At 44.5% G+C, this 21,520-nt stretch overlaps 1 pseudogene; it reads right to left on the minus strand.

Moving 5' to 3' along the window:
- Positions 1-567: 567 nt before the first annotated feature.
- Positions 568-10,910, minus strand: LOC118925974 (A-kinase anchor protein 4-like; annotated as a pseudogene).
- Positions 10,911-21,520: the final 10,610 nt, after the last annotated feature.

Here is a 21,520-nt window from a genome sequence, read left to right on the forward strand (position 1 = left end):
TCCTGCCTATTGTCGCTTGCCTCTTGCCACTCACCACCTGCCACCTGCCACTTGCCGCCTGCTGCTTGCCACTTGCCGCTCGCCACCTGCCACTTGCTGCTCGCCGCCTACCACCTGCCCCCTGCCGCTCACCTCCTACCACCTGCCACTCGCCTCTTGCTGCTCACCGACTGCCACCTGCCGCTCACCGCCCACTGCCTGCCACTTGCCACTTGCCGCCAGCCTCCTGCTGCCTGCCACTCGCCTCTTGCCGCTTGCCGCCTGCCACCTGCCACTCGCTGCCTGCCGCCTGTCTCCTGCTACTCACCTCTTGCCGCCTACCGCTCACAACCTGCCCCCTGCTGCCTGCTGCTCACCGCCTGCTGCTCACCTCTCACCACCTGCCGCTCGCCTCTTGCTGCTCACCGCCTGCCACCTGCCACCTGCTGCTCACCTCTTGCACCCTGCCGCTTGCCACATACCGCCTGCCTCCTGCCGCCTGCCACTCGCCTCTTGCTGCCTGCTGTTTGCTGCCTGCCTTCTGCCTTCTGCCTCTTGCTGCTCGCCTCTTACCACCTGTCGCTCGTCTCTTGCCGCCTGCCACTCGCCTCTTGCCACTCACCGCCTGCCCCCTGCTGCTCACCCTTTGCTGCCTGCCTCCTGCCTCTTGCTGCTTGCCTCTTGCCTCCTGCCTCCTGCCGCCTGCTGCTCGCCTCTTGCCACTTGCCGCTTGCCGCCTGCTGCTCACCTGTTGCTGCCTGCCGCCTGCCACTTGCCGCCGCCACTTGCCCTGCTTCCCACAAAGTCCTTGCTACCTCCCTCATCTCCTCCCAGCAGCAGCTCATAGTCTCAAAGGGAACAACTTCGTCTGTCTTCAGTCAACTCACAAAAGTTCTGCTCAATCCACTTCTGCAAACAGCTGCTATTCTCTGTGTCCAGGGTCCCGCCAAGCAGACTTCACGACGTCTTGAAGAAGATCTACGCTGTACCCTTACTCTGCTGCCTTAGCTGAAACTTCAGGAACCTGTGGAGAGAAGAGTGATCTTGAGTCACATGATGCTTTTGGAGAAGGGACCCAGGTGGATGAGGTGAACTATCTCCCAGCGACCTTCCCACCCATGATATTAGGATCAGAGTAAAGCCTGCCACATATCAAGACTGGAAGCTGCCGACATGGCTTTCCTTTTCCTCTACCTTCCTCTAATAACATAGATCAAAATGCCAACGTTGTCCATCATCATCTCCCATAAAGTAGAGCATGGCCACATTAAACCGGGAGGCTGCCATCCACTGCAGGACAGCTTGGAGCTATTTGCTGAGCGCTGATTACTGATGATGACTTCAGGCCCAAGGGAGTCTTGATGGTTCTGTGGCATCGCAACATCGTGACTACATCTGGGACCACCGACCTGGAAATGTGGTTGGTTGCCAATGCTGCTGCTGCTTCCAGTTCGGCAGGGGCCTCCCTGTTGTTGCTATTCTTAGCCATGACAAGGCACAGTTTCATCACAGATTCTACCTGTTGATCTATAAATTGCCAATTCATTTGCTTTAGCCCAGTGATAAAGTAAAATTCAAGCATGTCCTGGGATTGTCTTCCCCCTTGTCAGGCCTCTTGGACATGGAGGCTGCTTTGTTTGTTCTGGGCTCAGAATGCTTGTTGTCACCTTCAGATAGTTCGTCACAGTTGAAGGGGCCATCACTAAGCATTTTCTGAATCAGCATTAGAACAATGTGTGACATAGCCAGCTTCTGAGAGTCCACCTGTTGATCCTCCTGTAGAGAGGTGGAAGGCCCGGCAGCTCCGGGAGATTCTAGATGTTTCACTGAAAGTGCCTTGGCACTCTGGCCACTTCCACACTCTTCATACGGGCACTCTGAGCATATAGCCCAGGGAAGTTCCAGGACAGTCTTCTTCAAATGCATCTTCGCCCTTGGCCTGCTGGGTCAGTTGGTACTGGATCAGCTTAAGGGTGGAGACAATCAAGTCCTTTGCCAGTGAATCTGTGGAAGGGCTGAGCTTTTCTCTTTTTTTCTCTTTATTGGCATGCGCTTTGCTAATCACCTTTCCCTGGTTTCCTGGCTTTCGGTTCCACATGATCAGGCTCTCCTTGAGGATATGTTCACTGACTTTTTCAGCTCTGGTCAATGACTTGCACTGCTGTTTTTACCTTGCTCTTGTCCTTCCCCTTCATTACAGCTTTCATGGCTGAGAATTCAAGACTTCTATTCTTACATTTGGGATTGTGGGACCCAGCTGTCAAAGAGGCATATGAAAAACTCTGGGACTTAGTCTCCTTTTCTCACCAAGGAGATCCCTGACCAGACACCTCAGCATGGCTTCCATGATATTTGCAGCATTTTGTTTCCCATAGTTGAACAGATTTCTCTTGACCTCTGAGACAAGGTCTGAGTCAGTCATCAGGGCCCCGAAGCACTGAAAGTTCTTCATGCAGGAATCAATCAAATCGGACACAATTTCCTTTGTGTGTTCTAACAGCACTGTCTTCAGGCCTGCACAGGCTGGAACTGGCTTCCCGGAACTCTGCACTTTCAAGGTCGTCATAACAGAGACCATGATGTCCGATGTCACTTGATTTGCATAAACCAGGAGCCCTTTGCCAATAGATTCTGCAAATTCTTTGCTATCTCTTTGACACAACTGTTTCTCTCCACCCTTGCTCTTGTTGGATAATTCAATATACAGAAAGATTTTCTGCTCCCCTTCCCCACTCTCTTACCCAGGGCCCCTCATTTCTGCAGAGGTGACTTCCACAGCATCATGGGCCATTTCAGAAGTGATCTTGCTTACAGCCCTGCAGGGGCTATTTTTCCCTTTGTCTGCAGGTAATGGATAGACAGAATCGTGAAGGCATTTGCTTCCACCTTCTAACTTCCTGATTTCCTTACGGGCCATCAGGATTACCAGAGAAGAGAGTCATTTGACATTATAGAAAAGGTCGTCTATGGAACATTCGCCATCAGGGAAGAAGACTGCCCTCTGAGTGCTAGGATATTTGCTTGGAGGAGTTGAAGGCCCCTGGTTATTTTTGGTGTTTTTGGGCTGCTGTCATTCCTAGACATAGGCTCCGATGTCTGTTGTCCGTATAATCCATGCTCACTTGATCAGCACAGACACTGTAGCAGTTCCCCAAAGGTAATTTCTGATATTTGCTGTCTGTGTCTCCTGCCCTTTATGTCTACTGCTAGAGGCTGAGGGGTTCAATGCATTTTGGAAACCCAAGGCATACTTCTGGAGATCATTAAGAAGTCAGTTGATGACACTTAGGGGATCAGAGGGAGCTTGTTTGAAAAAGCATACAGATACCTCCGTCTTAAAAAAGAAGAACACCTATCCAAAAGTGTTTGGGTAGGCTACTTCATTCTCATATTTTATTTAGAAGATGTATCTTCTAAACTGCACAGATTAGGGACTTGGCCCTTAGAATTTGCATAGAAACTTAGCATATAATTATTCATACACATTCAGGCACAAATAGCAGCAATGAAAGCTTAGAGTATATATATTTGTACACTTTACACACACTTGTTATTAATATGTCAATTTCAGCAGAGAATGTGTGTTTTCTTAATATTTGTCAAAAATGTGTCAGTGTGTCTGTTGTGTGTATATATATGCACATCAATGTAGCAATTTAAGTTAGTGAACATTTCAGTAGGTGTGAGAATGCATTAGTCTGTATTATTAGTGTGTGAAAATGTGCCTGTGTGCATATGTGTATGTCAGTGCACATGCATGACTATGTGTAAGCATGTGTAATAATGTGTTGATATCAGTGCCCATTTTATATTTCTACTATATAGGCCAATATGTGCATCTTAGTCTGTATATTTTGTATATGTGTGTGAATGTAAACATATGAGTGTGTATGTTAGTGTCTCTGAATACTTAAGTGATCAAGTGTTGATTTGATAGAGCATGTATCATGTAGCTATAAATACATTTATAGATGTTAAAGCATAAATTCACATATTAACTACACATGCATTACTATATTAACATATAATTAATGTGTAACGTATAACAAATGTGTGTTAAAACATAAATATGGGTAAATTAAAAAAAATTCCTTTCTTGCACACAAAAATTGAGGAAGCAATCAAGGAACTGCTATTCTAGCCTTAATACTGGTCAACAAATAAGGAGCCATCAAGATTATACAGATGAAGGAAACTGTAGGAAAATATAACCCTGAACAGCCAAACTAGTAAATGGTGAGATACTTATTCCCAATTTCTGGAAGGCAAATTCGAGTTCAGAGGAAAAAAGCCAATGGTCCTGTGGTCAGAAACCAATTCAACAAAATTAACTGAGCATATACTGTGTGCTAGGCACTATTTTACAGCTAGAATACGCAATGAATAAAGCCAAGTTCCCATCCTCATGGAACTTGCAGTATCACCGAAGGAGAGAAGAACAAAAAGCAAGTAAACAAATAAATATATGATATAATATCAAGTAGTGATAAGTGTTATTAAAAAACAGAGCAATCTCTGGCAAAATGGCTGCTTCTCAGACTAGTGCAGGAAATATACAAGGTAAACTTGAATCACCTTGTAGAGACAGAAGTAAGGAGGTGCTCAAACAGAAACAACAAATAAAAAGACCTACACTAATTAGAGTATTAACGGACATACCCCAGTTGGTGGACACGCTCCCTATCAAAGGGACACAGGAGCAAACTGGAAGAGTTCCCAGTGGCCCAAGGGATAATTTGAGCAACAAAATAAAGTAGTATTGAATTATAATCCAAGGTATAAAATACATATCTATGAGTCCATACTGATATAAGTACACGATTGAGTAAATAAATAAATGGAGAAGAGACAGATCTCCCACGGAGAAGAATTTCAAGTAATTTATGGAGACAATTCTCCCTCAGGGAGGTGGACCAAAATTCCCACCCCTTAAGCAGGGACTGGTCACATGGTCTTCCTTCCAGAGCAGAGGGCAGAGCAGCGCAGTGTGCGCTCCTGGCCGGCCTGAGGCCTCATGCTGGCTCTTCCACACACTAGCTGTAGGAATTCCTCACCTATAGGATGTAAGGCACACACAAGAATCTGCCTCAGAAGGTTGTTGTGAGGATTAAATGAGTCAATATAAAGCAGTAGCATTCCTGGCATGAAGTCAGTGCTGTATAAAGAACTATTTTGCCCCTATTATTTGGACAGCCACCTGAAATGTTAAGCAGAAGAGTGCTAATGGCTTCTATTACTACTTTAAGGGGCTGTGTCCTCCGTGGAGAACAGTCTCCAAGATGCCAAAGGAGGACTGAGAGGCCAGTTAGGAGGCCAGAGATGGTGGAGGCTGGAGAGATGAAGGCTTAGACCAAGGTGGTCAGAGGGGAGGTCATAAGAAAGAGTCACCTTGAGGTAAATTGTGTAAGTAAAACTGACAGGATTTGCTGAGGAATTGGAAATAGAGTATGAGTGAACGGGAGAAGCAACAGTGTGTCTCAAAGAATTTTAATTTGAGTAACTGAGGAAGTGGTGGTGCCATGTTACTAATATGGAGGATCCTGAGGGAGGAGGGGTTTTCTGTTTGTCTGTCTGGTTGTTTGTTCTGGCAGAGGAGTTATTAAGAAATGTTAAGAGAGGAAATTTGAAGTGAAATGGAAACTCAAAAATCCAACTCTGACAATGTAAGTACAAATGATTTCAGTATGGGAAAAAGAGGACAGCACCTTAGGCAGTTTAAGTGTTTGTTATTTATAAACTTGTATTTTTTAAGTCAAAAAAATAGAATGACATACAACTGTACCCACATATGGTGCCCATGTCAGTTTCCTTGTTTCGGTACTGTATTAAGGTTAGGATTTAACCATTGGGGGAAATCAGGGTAAGGGACCTCTCTGTACTATTTTTGCAACTTCCTGAGAACCTATCATTATTTCAAAATAAGAAGCTTTTTAAAACACTCCAGTTCGGGAGAAGACAGTAACAGCAGGTATTTTCGAGGTTTTAATTGACTACAACATTGTATTATGGTTGACAAATGAATGCTGGTGTGGCTGAGATTAATGGAAGTATACAATTCTGAAGAGGTACTGTGGAAGCACCACTTGATTGTGCTCAGGTCAACCCACACCTGAAGTGGTAAGTTCAATTCTGGGTGCCGTACTTCCAGATGGACAGACAGACACAGGCAATGCAACTAGACACAGCACTCAGAATTGGACAGCCCTGTCATTTACAAAACAGTGGAAGGAGGCAAAGATATTTAGCCAAGAAAACTGTAGACTTCCAAGACATGTAACAGCCATCTTCAAATACTTGACAGACTGTCATTTGATCGAATTTAGATGAGTCTTTGACATCCTGTTAGCCGCAATAACTCACACATTCTCTACATGAAATGTCAGAAGTATTTTTAAAGAACACTTAGAGAAACCATCTCAGCTGTGTTAACATTTCTGGTTTTTAAAACAACTGAAGCAGAATAAGCCTAGAACAGCAAAATATTCTCCCAAATGAATCCGTTGAACTGTTATTTCACTTGGTTTGAAAGTGAGTCACTAATTTTAAGGAGTCTCCATTTTTTACCGCTACCTTCAACCATCTCTTCCTTTAACTGTCTCAAGAACTATTAATATATAAGATCTATGACTCATACTTAGGGATGAGATATCTGTCAGCCTTTCAAATGGGACCAAGAAATCTTAACATTTAATATTTGCCTTGACTAGCAAGGAGGGAGTATAACATCTCCTATTTTTCACTTTATCTTTGGATGAAAAGGAAGATGGATTTAATGCTGGAAGGTTATTATTGCTACCTCTTAATACATTAAATTATATTATACATCACAGTGAAGGGTAGACAAAAATTTTAAAAGAAAGAAATTATTTGGCACTTTGCTATAATAAAAGGCTATAAAAAGTATGACAATAACCCCAGTGAAAAGATACTTGCAGACTCTGATTTTCAAATCCTGATTGTGGTGAAAACCTTAATTAAGCAGTTCCAAGCAGTTCCAGTGTTGTGTGCCTGTTCAGTCTGCTGATGAATTTTTCTATTTCTGACCCAGCAGAAAGCATGAGATGAATGTACTGTTGTGGCCAAAAAAAGGCAAATGAAATGCTGAACAACATCATGAATAAGAAAAAAAGAGAGAGAGAGAGCGAGCATTTTTCTCCCCATAAACAAAACCAAGTCCTTGCTACACCTGAAACAGAGGGCAGGTGATGGGATGCTAGCTGCCTGGAAAGACCCACACAGAGAAGATGTCCGAGAAAAGAATGAAGCTAGGAAGGGACTTTGCATACTTAGCATGTACCAGGCCTTATATTAAAGGGGCCTGTGCTAAGAAGACCTTCTGGGCAATATTTCATGTAAGGCTCACAGCTCCCCCATGAAGCAAAGTAACAGTACTATTCTCATTGTACAGATGATGAAACAAGACTTAGAGAAGTTAAGTAACTTGCCCAAGGACACCCAACAGGAAAGTGCGAGAGGTGGGATTCTAAACCACATCTGTGTTGTTGCCAAAGACCATACTCTTAACCCCTATGCTTTCTTTAATGACCACTGAACATGAAGCAGTAGCACAGGGAGTTCATTCTTCCTGCCTTCCTCAGGAGAATCCATGGCTCAGAAAGTTGAGGAGACTTAACCAAAGCTGGCTTGTGGCAGAACTGAGGCTTGATCCAAGGTCTGACTCTCAGGCTAGGGTCTTCCTTCTGGGCCATGGGGTCATTCAGTCCAGAAGACTAAAAGCTAAAAAGGGTTATCATCAAACTAGATAGAGAGCAAACAGAATCTTCCAAAACTCCATAGTATAAAGTCATTAGGAACCATGCTGGAAGCCTGAGAGAATTGCATTTAGAACATGAGAGGTACGTGCAGTGGTGCTCACATGGCAATGAACTTACAGAACTCATAGCCCCTGAAAAGCAGTCGAGGCTGCAAACAGGGATCCAAATAGAATGTTAGATTTTATTTTTATTCATTTATTTAACACACTGCATGTTAAGCACTGTTCTGGGGGTTTGTTGTGGGCTAACCTGTGGGCCCCACACAAATTTCCATGTTGAAGCCCTGAGCCCCATAATTTCAGAATGTGACAGTGTTTGGAGATAGGCCTCTAAAGGGTGACTAAGTTAAATGAGACGGTTAGGATAAATCCTAATCCAGTCTGACGGTGTCCTTATAAAAAGAAGTTAGGACACACAAAGACACCAGGGGCTTCTGTGCACAGAGGAAAAACCACTTGAAACACAGCATGAAGGTGGCCCTCTGCAGGCGGAGGGGAGAGGCCTGAGAAGAAACCAGCTCTGCTGCACCTTGATCCTGGACTCCAGACCAGGAGAAATAAATTTCTGTCGTTTAAGCCACACCATCCGTGGCACTTTGTTAGGGCAGCCCTAGCAAACTAATACACTGCTTTACAAATATACATTCATTAACCCCTGTAGGGTTAACCTTTTGATGTAGGAACTACTCTCACCCCCATGAATAAAGGCTTAGAGAAATTAAGTACTCCGTCACTCACCAGTAAGTAGCAAACCTGAGATAAATTCATGAGGGACAGAACCCTAACAGATTATCAAAGAAATCTAGGTCCTGCCTCCAACCTTAGCAGGCAGATCTGAAGACAAACGCATCTCATACACTATTTTGCTGGGTGCTTCTGGAGCAGGTAAACCGAGGCCTCCTTTGAGTAACACACAGTACAGAGGGCAGAGCTCTGGACTGGCCACTAAACTACCTGGGGTCAAATCCAGCCCCTAGGGCTTTTCTAATCCCCAGGCATTCTTGAGCATTTAGTGTCCAGATCTATTTTCTAATCAGTGAAAAGCAAATAATATCTGTGCACTACATTTCGAGGCACTTTAATTACATGAATGTTTAGTAGCATTGACTGTGCTGCACAGAGCTGTCTTCAATATTGCTGATGCTTAGCACAGTTTCCTGGCACATGATTGGTGTTCAAAAAATGCACAAGGAATGAAATGGAAGTTCTCAACATACTGTGCAAATGTACAGTGCTCTGATTAACACGGGAAAAGACCCCTAGATCGTGTTTTCTTTTTCCAGCCCTGGTCCCTGAGGATGGAGAAAGCTGATGCATCAGGATGCAAAGCGAAGGACCCAGGTGATGACAGCAAAGACTGCAGAGCAGAGAGGTGCATCTGCTCCTGAGAGACAGGGTTTAGGCTTTACCCTGCAGCTTGCGTCCTTCTTCTCTTCGGGTCCGAGTGACGGTTGTCCATGTTTCCTTCAGCTGTAATCTACTGCCATTGCCCACGAGTTCTTTAAGAAGGAACAGAAGGGAGCTCTGTAAACTGGAATGGAAACCTTTGTTCATGTCCTTTACTAGAGGCAGCCCCAAATCCCTTTCCCAAGAGCCATAATGGATCCCTAGGAGTAAATAGCCTCCTTGCCTTCCTGGACCACCTTTTTCCCAGGGGAGGAAAGATGTTACACCCAGAATAAACACTCACCCAACACTTTCTCATTGATTCAGAGGATGTGGGATGAGCCTCCAGCAGTCTAGTCATTCTGCCATAAACAATAACAGAGTCAGGCATCCACTTATTTATTTTTTAATTAATTCGTTTATCCAATATTTATCGAGGGCTTTCTATGTACCAAGCACTGCTCCAGGTGTCCGGGGCTTAGCTGAGCACAAAGCAGACAAGAATCCCTGCCCTCCTGAAGCATCACTGCGAGGAGGCCATAGCAAAATAAACAAGTAGAAGATGTAACTTGTTAGGTGAGATGTGTTCTGGAGAAAAATTCACTAAGAAAGGAGATTAAGAATGCTGAGATAAAAGCCTAAATAGGAGAGAGGATGATAAGCAAAAGTCAAAGAGGAGAGCAGCTCAGGAAGAGGCCTGGAAGTGTGCCCGGCATATTCTAGAAGCAGTCAGAGGCCAGCAAAGCTGACAGAGAGTTAGTAGTGTGTGAAGTCAGGGAGCTCACAGGAGGCCATATTCTAGAGCGCTTTGCAAACCACTGTAAGAACTCGGCTTCTACTCTGAGGGAGAGGGGGCGTCACTGGGGGGGGGCTCCAAGTCAGTGTATAGGACCCCCTTGACTGTTTAGAATGGACTGGCGGGGAGGGAGAGGCACCAGTGGAAGCAGAGCAATCAGGAGGCTGTAGTAATAACACAGGTAAGAATGAATGATGGCTCGGAACAGGGTGATAAGTAGGGGAGGTGCAATGAAGTGCCTGGATCCGGGGGTACGTTTTGAAGGTCAAGTCCACCGGATTTACCAACAGTTGTGTTGTGGGCTGTGAGGGTAAGAGAGAAGTCAAGGGAGGACGAAGCTGCATTACCTGAGATGAAGATGATGATGGACGAGCCAGCGGTGAGGATGGAGGCCATCAGCATCTGCTTCGGAGAATGCCTAGCTGGCTGTGCCCTGATACCCAACTGGGCCAATAAGCAGGCAGTTGGATGTAAGAGGCTGGAAGTCAGGGCAGAGGGCTGTGCTGGGCATATAAATGGGGAACCGTCAGTATTTTTATGGCACGGACAGTCTTTAGACTAGACAAAAATGCTGAGAGAGAGACAGAAGAGACAGACTGAGTTCTAGAGTGAGCCGGCACTAGGCATCAGAGAATGAGGGAGCCGGGGGGGCTGCGGGAGGAAGCCAGGGGGGCTGGGCCCTTCTTTGCTCTTACTGCCCTCTCTCCAGCCCCCAGGTCCCTCTGTACTCTCTCCACACGTCTCTTAGCCCCGCTCCTAGGTCAACAAAGAAGTTTTCTATCAAAGTGCGTGGGCCAAATTAGGGATTTACCATGTAAACACCTCCCTTTGAATTGAGTGATATTTTTTGTTTAAAGACACCCAGTTCCCTGCTCAGAGCCTTCGTTACAGCAGGTGTATCAGCCAGAACATCAGGTTGCCCGGCTCGTGGGCTCGCAGGGCCCGCCTGCCAAGTGGCGTGGAAGGTCTTCCCATCGTTGCGGCTGCCGCTACTCAGGAGGCCTCAGCGCTCGCCGCACCCTCGCTCCTTCCTCCTCCTCCGCTCCCCACCCCCGATCCAGCGGGCAGTGGATGCTCACATGGTTTCACTGGGGTCCAGCTGCCAGGCTGGGAACAGATGTTGCATTGTTAACACAAAGAAGAAAACAAACAGCCCGGTCCTCTGTGTTCCCCTGCCTCCCCCTCCATCCCCATTTTAGACCCCTGCTGGAAACGGGCAAACAATGTTGAGAGGGGAGAAGATGGGGCTCCAGTGATAACGCCATCCTCCCCGCAGGGCTGGGTCCTGACTGGAGGCACACAGAGCGTTCTCCCGGCCCTGTTTACAGCAGACATGAGTTCTGTCAGCTGAGAGGGCTGGCTCGTGGCTGGTGACTCAAAGACTCTCAGACTGAGCAGAGCATTGAGAGAAAGAAGACAATGGGCCTATTTTGCATGTGGCCTCCGTAATGAATCTACCTGCAAAAGCCATAACTCAAAAGATGATCCCAGGGGCAGAAGGAAATGATTCCTTGGCTGACTGGCTGGGTCTACCTCTGTATGTTCGATTATTCCTCTTTCGGAAGCTTTTAAGAACTGGGTGGTGTGGTTGAGATTCTTCTGCCGTTTCTCTCAATGCTCGTGCAGCCCTTTCCTCAGGTGGGGGAATGTGGGGTGCAGGGGGGGGTAAGCATGGGAAGTCTGGTGAACGTTAGAAATGAAACAGTGCGTGGATATGAGGAGGCCAAGTGAGGAGAAGCCGGGCCTGCACGGCCAAATAGTTGGATCTTCCCTTCAAGTTACCACCTGGCAATGGAAACATTTCAGGAAGGAGGGTGATATACAGGAAGTAGATACCCAGCTCTGTGAAGGATGGATGGGAAGGGAGAGCTAGTTACAAGGCTACTGTAGCAATCCAGATAGCAGACAGCAAAAGCCCGAAGGTAATAGTAGAGATGGCTCAACTGTTGTCAATGAAGCGAAATCAACAGGGCTTAGGACCCAGTTGGGCATGGAGAGTGGGCGGCTGAGGATGATCCAGGTCCACAGTAAGAATTTACATAGTGGGTCTAAGCCCTGATAAAGGTTATGCCCGCCCACCCGCCTGCATACATCATTTAAAATAAAAGTAAAGTCTAATCATAAAATAAGCATAAGGAATTTCAAAAAGTTTCTGTTTTCTTTAGGATAGCTACTTCGACAGTTTTATTATGCATTAAACTCTTTCAAAATAAGTTTTTGGCAGCCTGGTTGTGTTTTCTTGACGTTTCAAGCTCGTGCGTTTTCGTGCTTATTGGCTAATCCAACCCTGGGTGGGCATTGCAGAATTCACGTGTGGGCCACTAGGTGGATGGCGTGCCTCTCGCAAAGAACAGGGACACAGGAAGAGGAACCGCGGGAGGCAGGGTGAGAATGAGCTCAGCCTGAGGCATGTGAGCTTGAAGTATCAATGGAGACAGACACTGCCAGAAGGCAGCTGATGGGATGAGTCTGGAGTGGAGATGGTAGAACTGGACATCATCAGCACCCATGGGGAGGAACAGGGTGTGGGAGAGTCCTGGGGAGGGTAAAGTCATGCAGGGTGAATGTGTGGAAGGAGAGCGGAGAGGGCCTGGAATGAAACCTGCAGAAAATTGGCATCATGGGGCTTGGGCAGGAAAAGGAGACTGATGAGGTGTATCCAGGGAGATTAAAGAAAATTCAGGAGGGAGCAGAGCCCCAAAGACTAAGGAACAAAGGAGTTTCAAGATGCAGGAAATACTCAGTAGCATCAAATGCTACAGACCCATTCAAGTCAGATAAGAGGATGGGCAGCGCTATTAGCACCACTGCATGTAACATCAAGGAGGTCACTGGTGGCCTTATTACTGAGAGACCTCTGGTAAGTGGGATGTGTGGAAGGATGAGTGAGAAGCAAACAAGTTGATAAAGAACAGGTAGGGAATTTACACTACTACTCTAGAGGAATGGAAGGCTGAAGGAGGGTCTTATGAAAAGGTAGTAGAGAACCCATTAATATCTCATTTATACCTGCCAGGAAAATGCATCAATACCCACCAGATTTGGGGGTGGGGGAGGTAGGGTGGTGCTTTAATACATAAATGAGTTTAGGAGAAGATTTCTCTTTGTACCACCTACAGGCTACAGAGGCACTAATTTTGTTTGGTGTGGATGTGGTGCTCTGCAAAGTTGGGCAAGCACTGATCAGGCACCTATGCCTGCTGGTTAATGTAGGAGCTGCTGTGTTTAATTCAGAAACAATGACCTCAAGAAACTCATCACCTCATGGAGAGAAAAAACTCATTTCAGAAGCTGCAAATCTATAGTGTGAAACACCATTATGTTTGCCCTACACAGTGTTTTGGTAAAAGTGAACCATTGTTTTTTAAAAATCACATAAAAATCTGGATATCTAGCTTCTTTTGAAACACTGAAAGATCTATGACCCTTGTCCTGCATTCCTGACAGGCAGCAGTGGACCAGACTGAAGGTGTGGCTGCCCATTACTGAGAGCACCCATTCTCCAGTTCACTCCAGGCTCCAGAACTCTCTATTAGCTGAGGGTGGAGAAGTCTTCATTTACATTATCTGCCTAGCCCTTGGGAGGCATGTATGTTTGTGACCACACCTGAGGACACTCTAAGTCCTGAATTACTAAGTGCTGCAATTCCTAGTGCCAATAGCTATGCTTCATATATTTAAAGAAAGGAGAAATCAATAGAATTAAATAGTTGAGCAAAGCTTCTTAGACTTTGACCAGCAGGTAGGATAAAGGTAGTGGTTGGGTAGATAAATGAATGGAGAGATGAAAGAGAAAAGCATTCCTCTTGGTTCAGGAAGGACTTGACACATTTGCATGGTAGGCCATGACTGGAATTGAGGGAGCACAGATCTGGCACCTTCTGATTAAATTCTGAAAATTCCTAGTTTTCAGAGCAGGGAGAAGACATTTCAACTTATTTGCAGATAGTGTTATCTGTGGTTTCTCTATTTCCACATGATTGTCCTGTTGCCGGCAAGCTTGCTTGTCAACATCAGTAATCATTTAGTGACAATGGAAGAAGTTACTCCCTTGAAAGTCAAACACAAGGTCATACAGTATTAGGATTTTATATGGATTCGATAGGTCCATTCTCTCTGGGCACAGTTTCATCAATCCTGTTTCTGTGGGTAGTCCTAAGACCCAAATACTCTTTCTTTTAATCTTTTTCAGCAGTTTTTTTGTGCCCACCTCCAAAAAGGGTATTCTCCAGGCTCAGTGAGATGAACCTCACATCCAGTACCACAGTGTGGACAGCATCTGAAATGACTTCAAAGGGGTAATCACTTATCAATCCCTTTGATGATATCTAAAGTTCAAGAATGAAACAAAAAAAGTCACCCTAGATGAAAGAGGGAAAAGCATTGAACTTTTACCCTAGAAATTCACTGACCCTGTTTTCAAGATCTGGCCTTTGCCCTACATTTCATGCCTTTTAAATATGACTGGTTATGTGGGAAAAGCCCACTTGCCACCTGATGACCCTAAAATTGACAAATATCACTCTTAAATAAGAACAGACAACCAGAAACATCAGCTAGTGAAGAAAGCCCTCCAACATGAAAGATCAAGATAATAACAAACAGAAATAAAACAACCAGAAGGAAGCAGAGGCATCTCAGAAAGCAGAAAGCTACTGTGAACATGTGATTTAGTATCATTAGTATCTTCACAGAGGTAGGAAAGAGATCATACCCATGAAACAAGATGAGATGGAAAAACAATAGCCAAAGGAGCTATGAGAAATGAAAAATTCTTTATTGTAAAAGGTTATTATAAGATACAATAAACTCAGTGGAAGATGTAAGAAATAAAGTTGAAAGGATCTCATGGAAAGTATTTAAAAATGTGCAGAGTAAAGGATAAGAAGATTGGAAAATGAGAGAATCAATCCAGGGAGTTATTTTTGTGATCATTGAGAGTTCCAGAAAAAAACATAGAGAAAAATGATAGACAAGACATCCAATATATATATATATATATATATATATATATGAGATTGAAGAACACAAAGTTCCAGCCTGAAGGGACCCATCAAGGGCACAGCACAGTGAATACAAAGAGACTCCCACTAAAGTATATAATAATGGAATTTTAACATACTAGGGATAAACAAAAGCTTCCAGAGAGAATAATAGTTTACAGATAAGAAATGGGGAATAAGAATCACAACAGACATCTCAACATCAGCACTAGAAGCTAGTAGACAAAAAAAAAATTTTTTGACTATTTTCATCTATTTCCAACTAAAGGTCCCAATGAACTATGAGCACAGAATACAGACATTTTCATATAAGCAAGATTTCAGAATACTTACTGCCTATGTACCCTTCCTTCCAGGAATTTTTACAGAGTGTGCCTCAATAAAATGAGGTATAAATCAAGGAAATAAGAGATGCAACATAGGGAAAAGAGGAAGGAAACTACAGTTATGACTGGGAAGGGAGGCCCCACGCCAACAGTTTGCAGCAGGTCAGGGGTGAGCAAGCCAAAGAGGAGCAGAGGACAGAAGCTCCCAGAAGAAGGTCTACAGAAACCAAAGGAGCTGTACACATAGCAGGCTTCAAGATGAATGCATTTATCTCCATTCCCCACAGACACCTGGATGGACCACATGGAAATCTGTATGGAGAGGATGTTGAATGGTGTCAGGGAATTTAGCCATGGACACAAAGATAATGAAGAAGGAGAAAGAGGAAGAGGAAAAGAAGGAGGGAGCAGGCAATCATGAGTTACCTGAAAAAACAAAAGATTGAAATTACAGTCTACTACTTGGCTTAGCATGAACAATCTTTCAGTGATTGTAATAATCTAAACACTGAATATTGTTTTTAATTCTCTGTTGGATGAATTAGAAGCATGAAAGAAAGAAAAGAGTGTATAAGAGATCTAAAACCTCATCTATGGTAAAAAAATTTTTTTAGATGTCAATTATTCATCATGTGACAGCAGTATGAGCATATTTAAAAATCCAGAAGTACATATCACAAGAAAGAGCTGGAAGACTTGAATGCAATTGCCTCTGGGGAGCAGGATACGGGAGAGTTGATCAGGACGCTACTGGACTGCGGTGTTGATAAATGTTTGAGCACATTTGACTTGTTTCAGCTCAGGTTCTATGTTGCTTTGATTAAAATGCAATTGACTATCAGAAATAAATGATAGCCCCCAAACAGGTTTAGAGTAACTAATCACCTACCAAGATGAATACATTGAAAGATAATAGCTCAGTTAAATACATCATTTGTTCACCTGGAATTTTATCAAGCAGTTGCCAACCTGGAGTTAGAGCTCCCTTTATGCACAGTCACCCTTGCAGAGAAACAGTTGCTCTGTGTGCATAGGCAACAGCTGCCCCTGCCAGTCCAAATTTCAGGAAGCAGGAAAGTGAACAAGTTAGACAAATATAGGTGTCTGCGTGGGATGGAGGTATTTTTACCTTCATCTTTAAGCCTGTCATGTGTATATCTGAAATGACATAAGTCTGAATTTTGGGCACTGTTGAAACCAACACCTAGTTTTCAGTCTCATTCAGAGAGGTCTAGACAAAGTTACAGAAAAACAGAATGAAATTTGCCGAGTTGCTGAAGTTGATGGTATCTCTTCCCAGCAAAAAGATCAGTTTGTTAGTCCTAAAAAACTGTCCTAGCCACAAGTGCTAGAATGCTTCGCACTGACAGTAAGTGTCGAACAGAACCTTAGAAATCATCAGATTCAACTATTTCCTGAGACCTGGAGAGGCAAAGGGACTTGCCCAGAGCTACTCAGCTTACTTGCATCAGAATCAGATCCAGCATCCTGAATGGGACTTCATACTGCCGACCTCAGAGTTTGACCTCTATCCGTCAGAAAGACAAATAGATAAACATGTTAGAGCAAGGTCAGGACCTGAACACGGCTGTGATTCTGAGACTTGTGACCCTTCCACAGCTCCAAACTGCCTCGCAAAGCAACAGTAAAAGGGGAGCTGTAAAATCTAACAAGGCTTACCTCTCAGAGCTTACCTCTGCCTGAGCTGCCTACCTACAGGGTTTAGACAGCCAGGCATTCAACGCTGACTTATTGAAAAGCTACTGTGTCCTGATGGACTTCTAAGTAGAGGTGTCTAGTAGACAGGTAGGTGCTGGGGTCTGAGATTTCAGAGTCGTTGATATAGAGGGGGTGATCTCTGTCATCCTGAAAAAAGAGATTGTACTGAGTATACTGAGAAGAGGAGATAACCAAGACAAGATCTTAAGGGACACCAGCCTTAGGGAAGAAAGAGCAAAGGAGAAGACACTGAGCTCCTGGAACTTAACACCTGTCTCTGAATAACTCTCATATGTCTTGAACTGAGGTATGAGATTGTTAACCTTAAAAGTAAAAGTCGTTTTACCAGAAAAACTAGGTTTATTTGGGAATGGCAAAGAATTGAAGTTCAGGACATGTAAGCTACAGCAAGACCATAGGCAATTCCAACAAAGGAGAGGAACATTATTTCATGGGAAACAAGGAGGAACTGGGGAGGGGTTGTTTTGAAAAAAAGTCCACTGGAGAAAAGCAAGAGTTCGGGGTGATGAGAGCTGCCCATTGGCTGAGTTGCAGGGTAGTCGATTTCTTACAGGAGATGCAATGTGCATCTTTCCCTGTTGGAGCCTTGATGGATGATTTTTCCTATGGAAGATTGTTCTGTTGGGGTCTGTAAGAGACAACTTTCCTGTAATTGACTTGGAGTGGTATGGCTCCCTCTTCCAGCCTTTATTAATTTTCACAAGATCCTCATTGCTTGTTTTCCTCTCAAGTGCCAAGCATGTGATACAAGGATGTGTAGCCAATGCTTGAAGTAATGGAAGGACATGGGAGGATTTGAGGGTGAGCAGAGGCATTTGAGGTTCATCCTGGAGAAGTTGGTGGAACCGTTTCTGGACTTCCTGCAGAGAAGTAGACTGCTGCCCACTCTGCCCCCATCCTAGCTCTGTTGCTGCTAGCACAGACCCCAGGGGAGCCTGGGGGGAACAGGTGTTTCCTGCAAGGGTCAGTAGAAGGCCACCCACCCTTCTGTTAACTGTACTTAATCCAGGTCAGAGTGTGTGCTGCCTATAGCCATGTGGTCTAAAGGTTGGGTAAACATGCACTTTCTCAGCACTGAGGGCAAAGACCAAGGAGGCTGGGATGGGATCAGGAAGATTATCATATGTCAAAAGCAAAGGGAAAAGGCAATCACGACCACCTTTCACCTACTTAAGTGTATTTCTCAGAGAAATGTCATTTTGGATAAAACACAAATTCCAAGGCACAAAGTGTTGAGTTGTCCTAGAAGGGTTGTTGTTCAGTTTTTAGCTTTTGATTGGCCTAAGATTTTATGAACAAGGAGCTCCTGCTCTCCTTCCCCATGTCCTATTTAAGCGCCCTCTAGAGGTTCTCCCTAACTGGGATTTCATGCAATGGAGTAAAGAGAGCTAGAAAACACTGCAATGGAAAGGAAAGAACCCAGGGTTTTGGGCTAGGCAGTCTAAGTTTGAACACTGACTTCAATAATTATCAATATGATCTTGTTAGAGTTATGTAAACTTCAGTAGACTTAGTTTCTTCATCTATAAAATGGGATAAAATCTCAAAGGATTTTAAATGAGATAGTACTTACCAAAAGGTATCAATACCAACAAGTGCTCCCTTACCTCCACCTTCCTCCTGCTTATCTTACCCATGAAAGCAACAATCTCAGCATTTTCTCTGTGGACCATCAGTAGGTAGTATTCTGCCATTAGGTCACCAAGCGACTGCACGCTGGGGACTGCGTGCTCCTGTCATTGGGTATGAGCTGGCATGCTTCTGTAGCTCTCAGATGTTTATCTGCCTTTTTGAGAAAACATTTCAATTCTATAAGTCATTAGAGGTAGTGGAAGCTGGGTGTGGTTCAGACACCTCCCCACCCCCCCACATTGTGCTATGGCCAAGCAGCTGCTCCTAATCAGCATTAGTGAGATTTCCCTCTTTGACTGTTATGAATCATCAGCCATGGGTACTTTTCTAGTCTCTCTCCCTTGCATACAAATAGGTCCTCATTTGTACTTTTTTCCCTGAAGTTCATGCCCTCAAGCACCTCAGGCAACCTGGATAAATTTAGCTCTTCTCAGGGACCTTTGCTGACTTTGTTCCATGACTGTTGAAGGTTTGGCTGCTCTGCAGAAAGAGTTTCAGGCTGGCTCCCCAACCTTGGAGGTCTCATCTGGTTTGGGTGACTGCTGTGCCACTTGCGTAATTGGTCATTTGAGTCACCTCAGGCTATGGTGTTCACTTTGAGAATCAACCAGCCTGTGCTCCTGGAAGCTAAAGTCCTTCATTCTAGCTTCTGACCCCTTAGAACTCCTTCTCTATTATTTCCTTGCCTTGAACAGCTGTGGCTACTGCTCAGGCTCTTGTGGCCACTTCCCATTGGGGCTAAGAAGGAAATAGTGACTGGTGACTATAGAGGCTTCTTTATTCTCTTCTCCAAGAACAGGGCCTCAGGTCCTGTCAGCAGGATCTAGCACGGTGAAGTGTACTTAGCAGATGCTCCTTTAAGGTTTACTAATTTGAATTACTCTAACTAAACAGAAAGGAGGCCTGAATCAGATTCCCTTGGTCAGCAACTCAGTGAAAGAGAAATGCACGCCAAGGCCATTATATTGTTGAGACGTGCTCCTTTTCAAAGATCCATGATAAGGCTCATGGATCATTTTATCATTTTAATGATTATTGTATTCTCTTTAAGAGAGACTATAGATAAATCAGCCAATCAGCAAGCATTTATTGATCTCCACCTTTGTGGAAGTTGCTCTGGACATTTCAGAAGTGAATGACGAATGGGAGGTAAGTGATCTCAGGAATGAGAGATACTTCAGGTAACGTGAGACAACATGAACAGAACCCAACCCAGCTCTGCCCTCCTGGGGTGCAAGAGTCTATGGTCATATAGAACTGACCACAGCACATAAGGAGGTAAGCACCAAGGCCAAATTGTGAGGAAAGACAAGGGACTATTCTGGGGAGGCTGTGTGGGTGAGGTAGGTTTGCAATGGAGCTTAAAGGATGGGAAGGATTTGAATAGATACAGAAGAAAGGGAAGGGCTTATCAGGAGAAAAGAACAAACATATATATATGACTTGAGAGGTATCTAATCCTACTCCAGTGAAAATATGTATAAGGAAATAAAAAATAAGCTGAGGATAGTCAGCATCTGCTGGGCCTTGAAGGCTAGGCTAAGACCCAATCAACCAACCAGCTACAGACTTCCCCTACCTAGCATCAGCAGGCTTCTGTTAGAAGGGGAAAGTTTGCCCTTGAACCACTAGGGATGGCCTCTTTCCAGTTCCATATTCACCCCCCACCCCAGTTGAGCTGCCCTTGCTTCATGGAAAACCACATTAAAAATTGTCTGTAGAACCAAAGTAATCTACTCCAGGTCAATAAGATATGCCCCATTGTGAGCACGTCTAGCAGCGTCTGGGGTGCCAGACACTCGCGTGAATGTCTGTCACTCAAAGACGATGGTTTCAAGAGGCAGTGAGATGAACAAACAGCTGCACCCTGGATAGATAAGGAACCCACACACTCCTGACTTGCCATTGTCCTGGCATAAGAGTTGGACCAATGACCCAGGTGTCACTCTTGTCATCCTGGCTGATCCACAGAGAGGAGTCAGGACTATTTTAAGAATCTGTTTGACCGGTCACATGAAGAAACTACTACTCAAAAAAAACACAGGTACTTACCAGAAAAGTAAAGCTCCCTGCAAAACAAAAGGGTAGTATATCAACCCCAGTAACTCGTTAAACCAAAGCAAACATCCAAGCGGGCTGTGTTTGCTCTGCACAGTTCTAACTTTCTGCCCTCCGTCTCATGATTGCCAAGGTTCCTGGTTGACTTCCTCCTGAAGATTAAGCTGAGAAAAGACAGCTGGGAAACTCAAAGGACAGGGGTCTCTAGAGGGTCAGGGGGTTGGGGACACTAAACAGTTCTCTTTGTAAAGGATGAAACTTTGGTTGGTTTTTCAAAAAAGCTGAGGAGTTCATGTACATCATATCAGTCTGAAAGGTAAGAATATTTTCTTCAGTTTACATATTAAGAAAATAAGGATCGAAGATGTTTTGTTCAAGGTCAGTCAGCAATAATAAGATAGAGTTGAGAAGCAAGCTCTGGTGTGCCTGACTTGGAACATCGTGCTCTCGCGAGGATTCCCACCTGAACTCCACGGGAGGGTTGTTGAGTTCTTCCTGTGGGTTTCTCAGCTGCCCTTCCCATGACTTTCACTTCACCACTCCATGCCTTCCCCCTCCCTTCAAGCCACCTTCAAAGAGTTGTTTTTCCTGGAACCCATTGCATGGTTTCATATTTCCATGCAATTCCCTTACAATTCCCCTAACCTGGAAAATATCCTTCCATCATTTCTACCTATGAAATCTTACTTATCCTTGAAGGCCCACCCAAAATGAATACCCCTCCATGAATCTTCTGTAATCCTACCCTATAATACCATTAAATACCTTCACTTCCGAGTCTGCACAGCCCACTTCCTCTCCACAATTTAGAACTCACTTTATTCTG

Source organism: Manis pentadactyla, chromosome 9 (genome assembly GCF_030020395.1).
Source record: "Manis pentadactyla isolate mManPen7 chromosome 9, mManPen7.hap1, whole genome shotgun sequence".
Classification (NCBI taxonomy): domain Eukaryota; kingdom Metazoa; phylum Chordata; class Mammalia; order Pholidota; family Manidae; genus Manis; species Manis pentadactyla.